Below are 7,943 nucleotides of genomic sequence, written 5' to 3'. Positions count from 1 at the left end.
CACAAAATCCCTGTTTTCAATTATTTTCTTCATTTTCCCCTAGGATGGAATTGACCATGATATACATAACAGAATAAAAATAGATCAATATGACTTTGACCAAAATGGGTGGTGCCTGGACAGGGCTGACGGCAGCCCTGCTGCTCAGACCCATTTTCAGAGCCCTCGACTTTTAGGATTCAAGGCCTGGCTCTAGACAAACACGTGGCTATTTCAAAAGCACACACGTGGCTCTGTGAAGCAGGAGGACCACAAGCAGCTGTGGTTTGGGCACCGATGATAAGAACAGAACCGGTCACTGGTAAAAATAAATCCACGTTTGGGTTCAAAGCTCAGGCCTTGCAGTCAAGACAGCCTCTAGTGACATCTGCGCTCCACTAGTCTTCTCTCTGTCATACTTGGCAGGTCATTCTACCTCCTTGATTTCTCAGTTTCCCCGTCTGTACATTGGGTAGCGACCAGGATGAATGAGGTTTGTCGATGTAAGTGCTTAAGACAGAATCTAGCACCGAGCAGGCGCTCAGTGAATGCCGGCTTCCTTCTTTTCCCATCTCAGTGGCTTCCTTCACTGCCCTCCTCCGCTCTTAGAACTCGGGGTGCCTAGGACCCCTCTGCTGTCTGGCACCTTCCCAAGTAGTTTTAAGCTACCAGGAAAAGAAAAAGGGCAGAGACTCCACTCCTTTGCCTCCTCGTGGTGAAAGACGCCCCTTGGAGGTACATAAACACATTACAGGTTCACACTTTATTGAGTCAGTGGTCAGCTGTCATTTATAAATACATATCAGAGTCGTCAGCCATCTATCACTATAACTAGTGTCTAGTATGTACTATTATGCATGATTAAATTCTATCTAGCAGAATAATTACAAGGCGCCATTAAATATGTCCTGTAATTCTCAGGCCCCTGACCTACCATTCTGGGGGTGAGGACTAAGGCCTATCCTTTCGGTGCTCCACCCCAAGGCGACTCCTCTTCCTCAGCCTGTGGCCTCTCGCTCGGCCAGCAGCAGGAAGGCCCAGGTGCTTGGGCGGGGCCGGGTGGCTGCAGCTTTGGGGTGAAGGGCTCCGGGAGCAGAAAGTCCGTACACTACCCGCCTCACAACCTGGAGCAGAGCCGCCGGCGGCAGCCTTCTGGTCCTGGGGCCCACAGCAGCCTTACCCGGAGCGGAGCAGTGGGCTCTGGCTGTGGGACCCTCATAGGCCACCGCTCGATCCGTGTAGTACAAAAGGACGACACTTCCCTCAACATCTCTGTTTTCCTGGCATAAGGTTTTGTGGGTTTTGTTTGTTTGTTTTTCAAGGAAAAGCACGAATTGTCCATAGAGCCGGGGTTCGTGTCAGGTCAGGCAGGTGAGTGACTTGTGTTTGGCATCCTGCTCTCACCCGTCCTCAGGTGCCCATGGCCCTCACGTGTCCTGGGCACCAGAACCCCACTCTGTGGCACCCCTCGCGCCCACCTTGGGAAGCACTGCGTTCTCTGGCACCTTCTTCAGCTGTGTGGATTTCCTGTAAAAACCGAAATATCAACAAGCAAGGCATTAGGCAGTCCATGAAATCATCATAAAGGTTGCACAGGAACCTAGGAAACACTTATAAAAGAATATTATGTAAATGTTTTAGTAAGTGTAGAAAATGAAACATCGTTAGAGCTATACAAATATGGAAAACAAAACAGTATGCGGAAAATGGAATTGTGAGAGTAGTGACCATTTTTTGTTTCCTTAAGACTTTTTATTTTTTTACTTTTATTTTTTAAATATACTTTTATTGATTTCAGAGAGGAAGGAAGAGAGCTAGGGAGAGAGAGAAACATCAACGATGAGAGAGAATCATTGTTTGGCTGCCTCCTGCACATCCCCCACGGCGGGGCTCGGGGATGGGGGGGGAATCGAGCCCACAACCCAGGCTTGTGCCCTTGGCCGGAATCGAACCTGAAACCCTTTAGTCCGCAGGCCCACACTCTACCCACTGAGCCAAACCAACTAGGGCTTAAGACGTTTTAGAATGTGTTACCGTTATTAAAACCTGTTTCTTTTGTTATTGATTTTTTTTATTTTTTTAAATTGATCTCAGAGAGGGAGAAACATCCATGATGAGAGAGAATTATCGACTAGCTGCCTCCTGCACCCTCCCCACTGGGGGTCAAGCCCACAGCTGGGGCCTATGCCCTCACCGAGAATTGAACCGTGACCTCCTGGTTTACAGGTCGAGCCACACTGGCTGGCTTTCTACTGCCCCTTTGTCTCTGTGAATGACAGGATGACAAGCCATAGTCAGGACTGAGCCCTTCAGGAACCACTGAGCCGTCGCTAACCTTGAAAGGTCAAAAGCCCTCCCGGGTGAGGTGGCAGTAGCGGGGCTGGCGGCTCTGAGCACAGCCTGTTCTCAGCGCGGGAGCCGCGCTACCTGTTTAAGCAGCTGGTTACTGGCCTGGTGCTGCGGAGGCCAGCGGAGACGAGCAGCCCTGACAGCTGCGTGGGCCGCCGGTGGGGCGCTGCTGGGACAGATGGCACCGGGAACTCTGTGAAGCTTGGAATCGGCTCTTTATTGCACTGTGTCTGGTTGAGCTATCTATACTGTGAGTCGATGCATGCTTGGTCCCCTGCTCTGCTCCAGGCCCGGCCTCCGCCTGTGCATGGATGGAGGGAGAGGTGAGCTGGGAAGTGCGTCTTTCTTTCACAGCCTGCGAACTAGGCAGCTCAGAGAAGTAACTGGATTCGTACGAACTCTCAGACCTACGATATCAGGGTAGAGTCTGTTTGGGTGTTTACCCAACATCTGCCCCCCTCCCCATTTCTTCCTCAACAAACAGAGCCCCAGTGCTGCAGGGCCTACTTGTCAGAGAAGACAGCCCTACTCCCATCTCAGAGATGAGCCCCATTCGTCGAAGCCAGTCCAGGAACCCCATTCCTCTTGCCGATAACTGGGTCGGGGATGGGCAAGTGAGGGAAACTCTTGCCAATGGGTTTCTTGCCCTCCTTAGGAGGTTTCCACATTGTTACAGCTCACCCTCAAGCTGGGACCATCCCCGGCTCTGTGTGCTCGGGAGGAAGGCCGAGGTCAACGCTGAGATGCTGAGGATGGACAAGTGCACACGTAGGAACACCAGTTGGAGCAGTGGTCGGCAAACTGTGGCTCGCGAGCCACATGTGGCTCTTTAGCCCCTTGAGTGTGGCTCTTCCACAAAATACCACGGACTGGGCGAGTCTATTTTGAAGAAGTGGCGCTAGAAGTTTAAGTTGAAAACATTTGGCTCTCCAAAGAAATGTCAATCGTTGTACTTCTGATATGTGGCTCTGTTGACTAATGAGTTTGCCGACCACTGAGTTCGAGGCTTTGCAGGCGGAGGCGATGGGGTCTTGGCCAGACTGGTGGCCGTGGGGGTGGGGAGAAATGGCGGGGTGGTGGATGTGTTTTGAAGATCGTGCCCAAAGGATTTGGAGGCTGGAGGTAGAGCTCAGTCGTTCCCCTATCTATCCCTGCAGCATTAAGGGAGCAGCTGGTGCGAAGCTGAGTGAGCACCAAGAGGGACGTCCTGTTGGGCCGGTGTGTCTCCTCGGTGTCAGACGGCAGCTCTCCCTGTGTGTGGGGGTGTGAACTTCACCCCATGCCACCATCGCCCCGTCTGCCACCCCGACCTCTTCGTGTCCAGTAGGCGTGCTCCCTGTCCAGGAGGAGCCCAAACCCCCGATCATGTCTGAGGCGGGAGGAGGGCTGGCACCGCCTGCCCCTGTGGCCTGTGTTTCTGTCCTCCTTCCTTTCCTTCAGTTTCCGTCCCCCAAAGCAGACCAGGCCTCCTCCCCGCAGCGGGGTCCCCGGTCAGGAAGGTGGAGTCCCTGTGCCCGGGCTCCTCCCTGAATTAAGGCTGCAACCATCTCCGCTAGAAACATCCTGTGTTCAGCTTCTCTCACCGCCGGGCTCCCGGTCTGCACCGTCTGGTGTCCCTCACAGACGCACATCAATAACCACCCCGGTGACCACACAACTGCCCACAGCGTAACATTTTTTCAAGAACAAGAGAGCGCCAAGAAAGGATCTACCCCACCCTAACCGGTTTGGCTCAGTGGATAGAGTGTCGGCTTGTGGGCTCAGGGGTCTCAGGTTCGATTCCAGTCAAGGGCGTGTACCTTGGTTGTGGGCACATCCCCAGTGGGAGGTGTACAGGAGGCAGCTGATGGATGTTCCTCTCTCATTGATGTTTCTAACTCTCTCTCCCTCTCCCTTTCTCTCTGTAAAAATTCAATAAAATAAGAAAGGATCTACCCCTGTGCCAGCTAGCTCTCTTCCCCGCAGACATCCGCACACACGTGTAACTCACCACACATACTGCCCAGCATGGCAGGATGCCAGGCCTCCGGGCTCCGCTGACGCCAGGCCTCCTGCTCCGACCTCCTCAGCAGGCGGTGACCCGCAAGGCCCGGTCCACAGGAGTGCAGAGCGGGTTCCAGACCTGGGTCCTGCCTCACCTTGCTCAGTTCCGCGATCCATGCTGCGTGTTTGCCTCTGCCTGCTCTTCCCGGCCAGCCCGGTCCTGCCTGCTCCTCTCCCTGGCATGCCTGCTGCACGCCAGCCTGGCACAGCTTAGAGGCTGTTGGCTCCAAACCAGGCCCCGCTCACCGGCCCCTCCCCAGCCTGCACCACAGAGAACAGAACCCCCGCCCTGAGCCATTCCGGGAAATGGAATGCAGGGGACGCGGGCATGGCCTCACTGGCTCTCGCCGGAAGAGTAGGTGTGTCTGTCTGTATGTCCGGCAGAGCACGGAGTCAGCCCAACCTTGTAAGGTTCAAACCTCTGGTTCCCACAAAGCAAGCGGGCAGCCTCTCGGGGCCTCCGTATCCTCATCTGTACCATGGAGGTGACTCAGTGAACCCCTCCGCAGGGTGACGGGTGTGGTGAAAAGGGGTCCGCCTTGTGAAAAGCTAGGGCGCAGGTCAGAGAAGTTAATGGAACGGCTGGGACCTCCAGGGTTCTGGCTCTGGGAGTCAAATCCTTCCCAGTCTCAGCTGCGTTTGCTGCCACCTGGGCATTGTTTAATCTGGTTCACACGCTGATGGGAACAAGCAAGGGCCCGGCGCGGTGGCTGGCCAAGGCTCCTGGGACAGGAGCAGGCATCCCGGGAATCTCCTAGCTCCCTGACCCCCGTGGTGTCTCTTGGATCCAGGGAGGTTTGGCCGGAGAATTCCGAGGACACAGACACGCACGCTGCCTCCCCTTTCCCAGGGCAGCTGTGGCCCTCCCCCTCCGCTCGGTTAGAACTTCATCTCATCTGAGAGCAGCAGCTGGAGGAACAGGGAACAATGGGAAGCAGGAGGCAAATAACAATGAAGGGATACCTGAGTTTGCTTTTTTTTTTTTTTTTTTTTTACTTCAAAGCCTATGTTGTGAGAAATTGGGTTAATATATGACTAATAGAGGCCCAATACATGGGGGGCATCCCTCAGCCTGCCCTGCACCCTCTCCAATCCGGGACTCCTTGGGGAATATCCAACTGCCAGTTAAGGCCCAATCCCACAGGGGTTCGTCCTAATCTCTCTTGCAATCAGGGCCCGTTGGCTCCTAACTGCTCACCTGCCTGCCTGATCACCCCTAACCATTCTGCCTGCCTGTCTGCCTGGTCACCCCTAACTGCCTCTGCCTGCCAGCCTGATCGCCCCTAACTGCTCTCCCCTGCTGGCCTGACAGCCCCTAACCACTCTTCATGCCTGCCTGACTGCTCCTAACCATCTCTGCCTTGGCCCTGCCACTGTGGCTTTGTCTGAAAGGATGTCCGGAAGACGTCCCGTCTATCTGGTCTAATTAGCATATTACCCTTTTATGCTATCAGGGGAGTCTGATCCTGCCCGCCAGGTTTTTTGGGCAGTGAGCGCAGCCAAGGTGTTACAGTAGGGATTAGTAGTTCATATAGTCCGGCCCTCCAGCTCTCTGAGGGACCGTGATCTGGCCCCCACTTTAAAAAGTTTGAAGACCCCTGGTAGATATTAGTTATAGTGCTTGTCATGTAGTATTTGCTCATTAAATGAGGCATCACTCCACAAATGTTCATTAAGTACCTACTATGTCCCAAGCACTACACTAGTGCTGGGTCCGAGGACTATGACAGTAAATTGGATGCATATTGTTTCTGCCCTTATGACGCTGACAGGTTAGTAGGAATAGCAGCTTGGAGCAGTGCCTTGGAAGCTGTGAAGGTTAAGCTATCATTAAATTCTTTTCTAAAATATTATGTTTCCCTAAACGCTTTAAAACATTTAAGATCTTATGGGTACACTTTTGAATCAGAATATTTTATCCTCTTTTCTAAAAAGGGTCAGTTCTCAAAAGGGTCAGTTTTGCTGCCCAGGAGACATTTGGCAATTCCTGGAGACATGTTTTTGTTTTCATAACCGGAGGGCTGGGAGCGTGCTGCTGGGATCTACGGGCGAAGGACGGGGATGCTGCTGAACAGCCTGCAATGCACAGGACAGCACCACGACACAGGCTCACCTGGCCCAAGACGTTAACACGCCAAGGCCAGAAACTATATCCCAGAGGGGACCGGTTTGGTTCACAATCAGCAAAGGGAGAGAAACACACTCCACCCTTGTGAGTCTTGGAAAAGCTACGTGCTCCGTGCCACTCGCCTGTGTCCCAGGGGGCGCCGGGGAGGCTGTGGGGGCAGAGAGTGGACCTGGGCTTCGGCAGTCAGAGAACTGAGCGCTGTACCTGCATGTGGAGAGTGTTACATTTGGCTGGTTCTCTTACAGAAAGAAGTTTCCAAACAGAAGCTCCTGCAAAGGACCTTGTCTTTTTTACCCTTTGGAAACTCTACCGAGATAGGTCAAGGCCGCGAACCCAAGCTTTCGGTTCACCTGGTGGTCTTTCTTCCCGTTTAAAAGGTTTTAAAAGTTGTCGGGGCAGAGTTAGGCCGATTGGTCTCTGGGGCAGCCCAGACTTCCACAGCAACTGGCTTTGACCCGATAGTTTTCTCCTCTGTGTGCAACAGAGCAATAACGTTCTGGAGAAACCCCAGGATGAGGGAGAGTGAGGCAAAATAAAATGAAGCGAGAAGGAAATGGAGGAAAGGAGAGAGGAAGTGGGGGGAGGAAGAGGAGAGGGGATGGACAGACTAATAAGCACAGAAAGAATGAAATGGCCAGTTTTCACTTTCCCCACTTCAGGAGTCCAGGTTTCCAGCTCAACTTTCTTACCTCTTTGTCTCCTATACCCCTTCCCAAAGCCCTGCACACGGCCTCCTTCTCTCTCCTCCGGCTCCTGGGCAGCTTCTGCTGGTTGCCTTATAGTGTGATATTGAATAAGCTCCCCACATGCCTGGCACAGGGCGTGTGCTCAGTTAGTGTTTGTTAGGTGGGAGGACAAGGAGGGCTTTGCCAGGATGGGTTATCAACACATTCCGCAGCTGTCGGCTGCATATCCACTGAGGTCCTTTCCTTGTTCTCTGTCTCATTAGGCATTTCCAGGACTGAGGGATCCCTCACCAGGCCCGTCTCCCGCCAGCTCTGAAGAGGGCCATTGTGCTGGAGGTTGAAGCAGCATCCTCTTCACTGGAGCTTCTGGAAGCCCAGACATTCTTCGGTCAGCTGGTCAGCCTGCACGACTGCTCTCTGAGCATTTGCCTCCAGGCCCACAGGCCAGGCGGATTGCCTGGAAGCCCAGGCCAGTGAGAGGAATGGAAATGACAAATGACGGGGGCCTGGAAAGTCTTTGTTCCTCTGGTCGGTGATAGGATAATTAGTCCAAGTGAGATGCAGCCTCTCCCAGACTATACTTAGTCTAATTGCAGAGATTTCTTTCCCCCGAAGAAGGCTGGGGTTTCTCCCTAAAGGATGGTAAGTGCCAGAAGGGGAACAGAATCAAGCAGGCCATCCACAGCCATGCCAGAGCATGCCCCCCCCTTCCTCAGAAGGGAGGCAGTGGTTTGTGTGCAGGATTCAGGAAATGGGGT

Source organism: Pipistrellus hanaki (genome assembly GCF_964339955.1).
Source record: "Pipistrellus hanaki genome assembly, chromosome: 12".
Taxonomy (NCBI): Eukaryota; Metazoa; Chordata; class Mammalia; order Chiroptera; family Vespertilionidae; genus Pipistrellus; species Pipistrellus hanaki.
Note: the sequence above shows the minus strand (reverse complement) of the source record.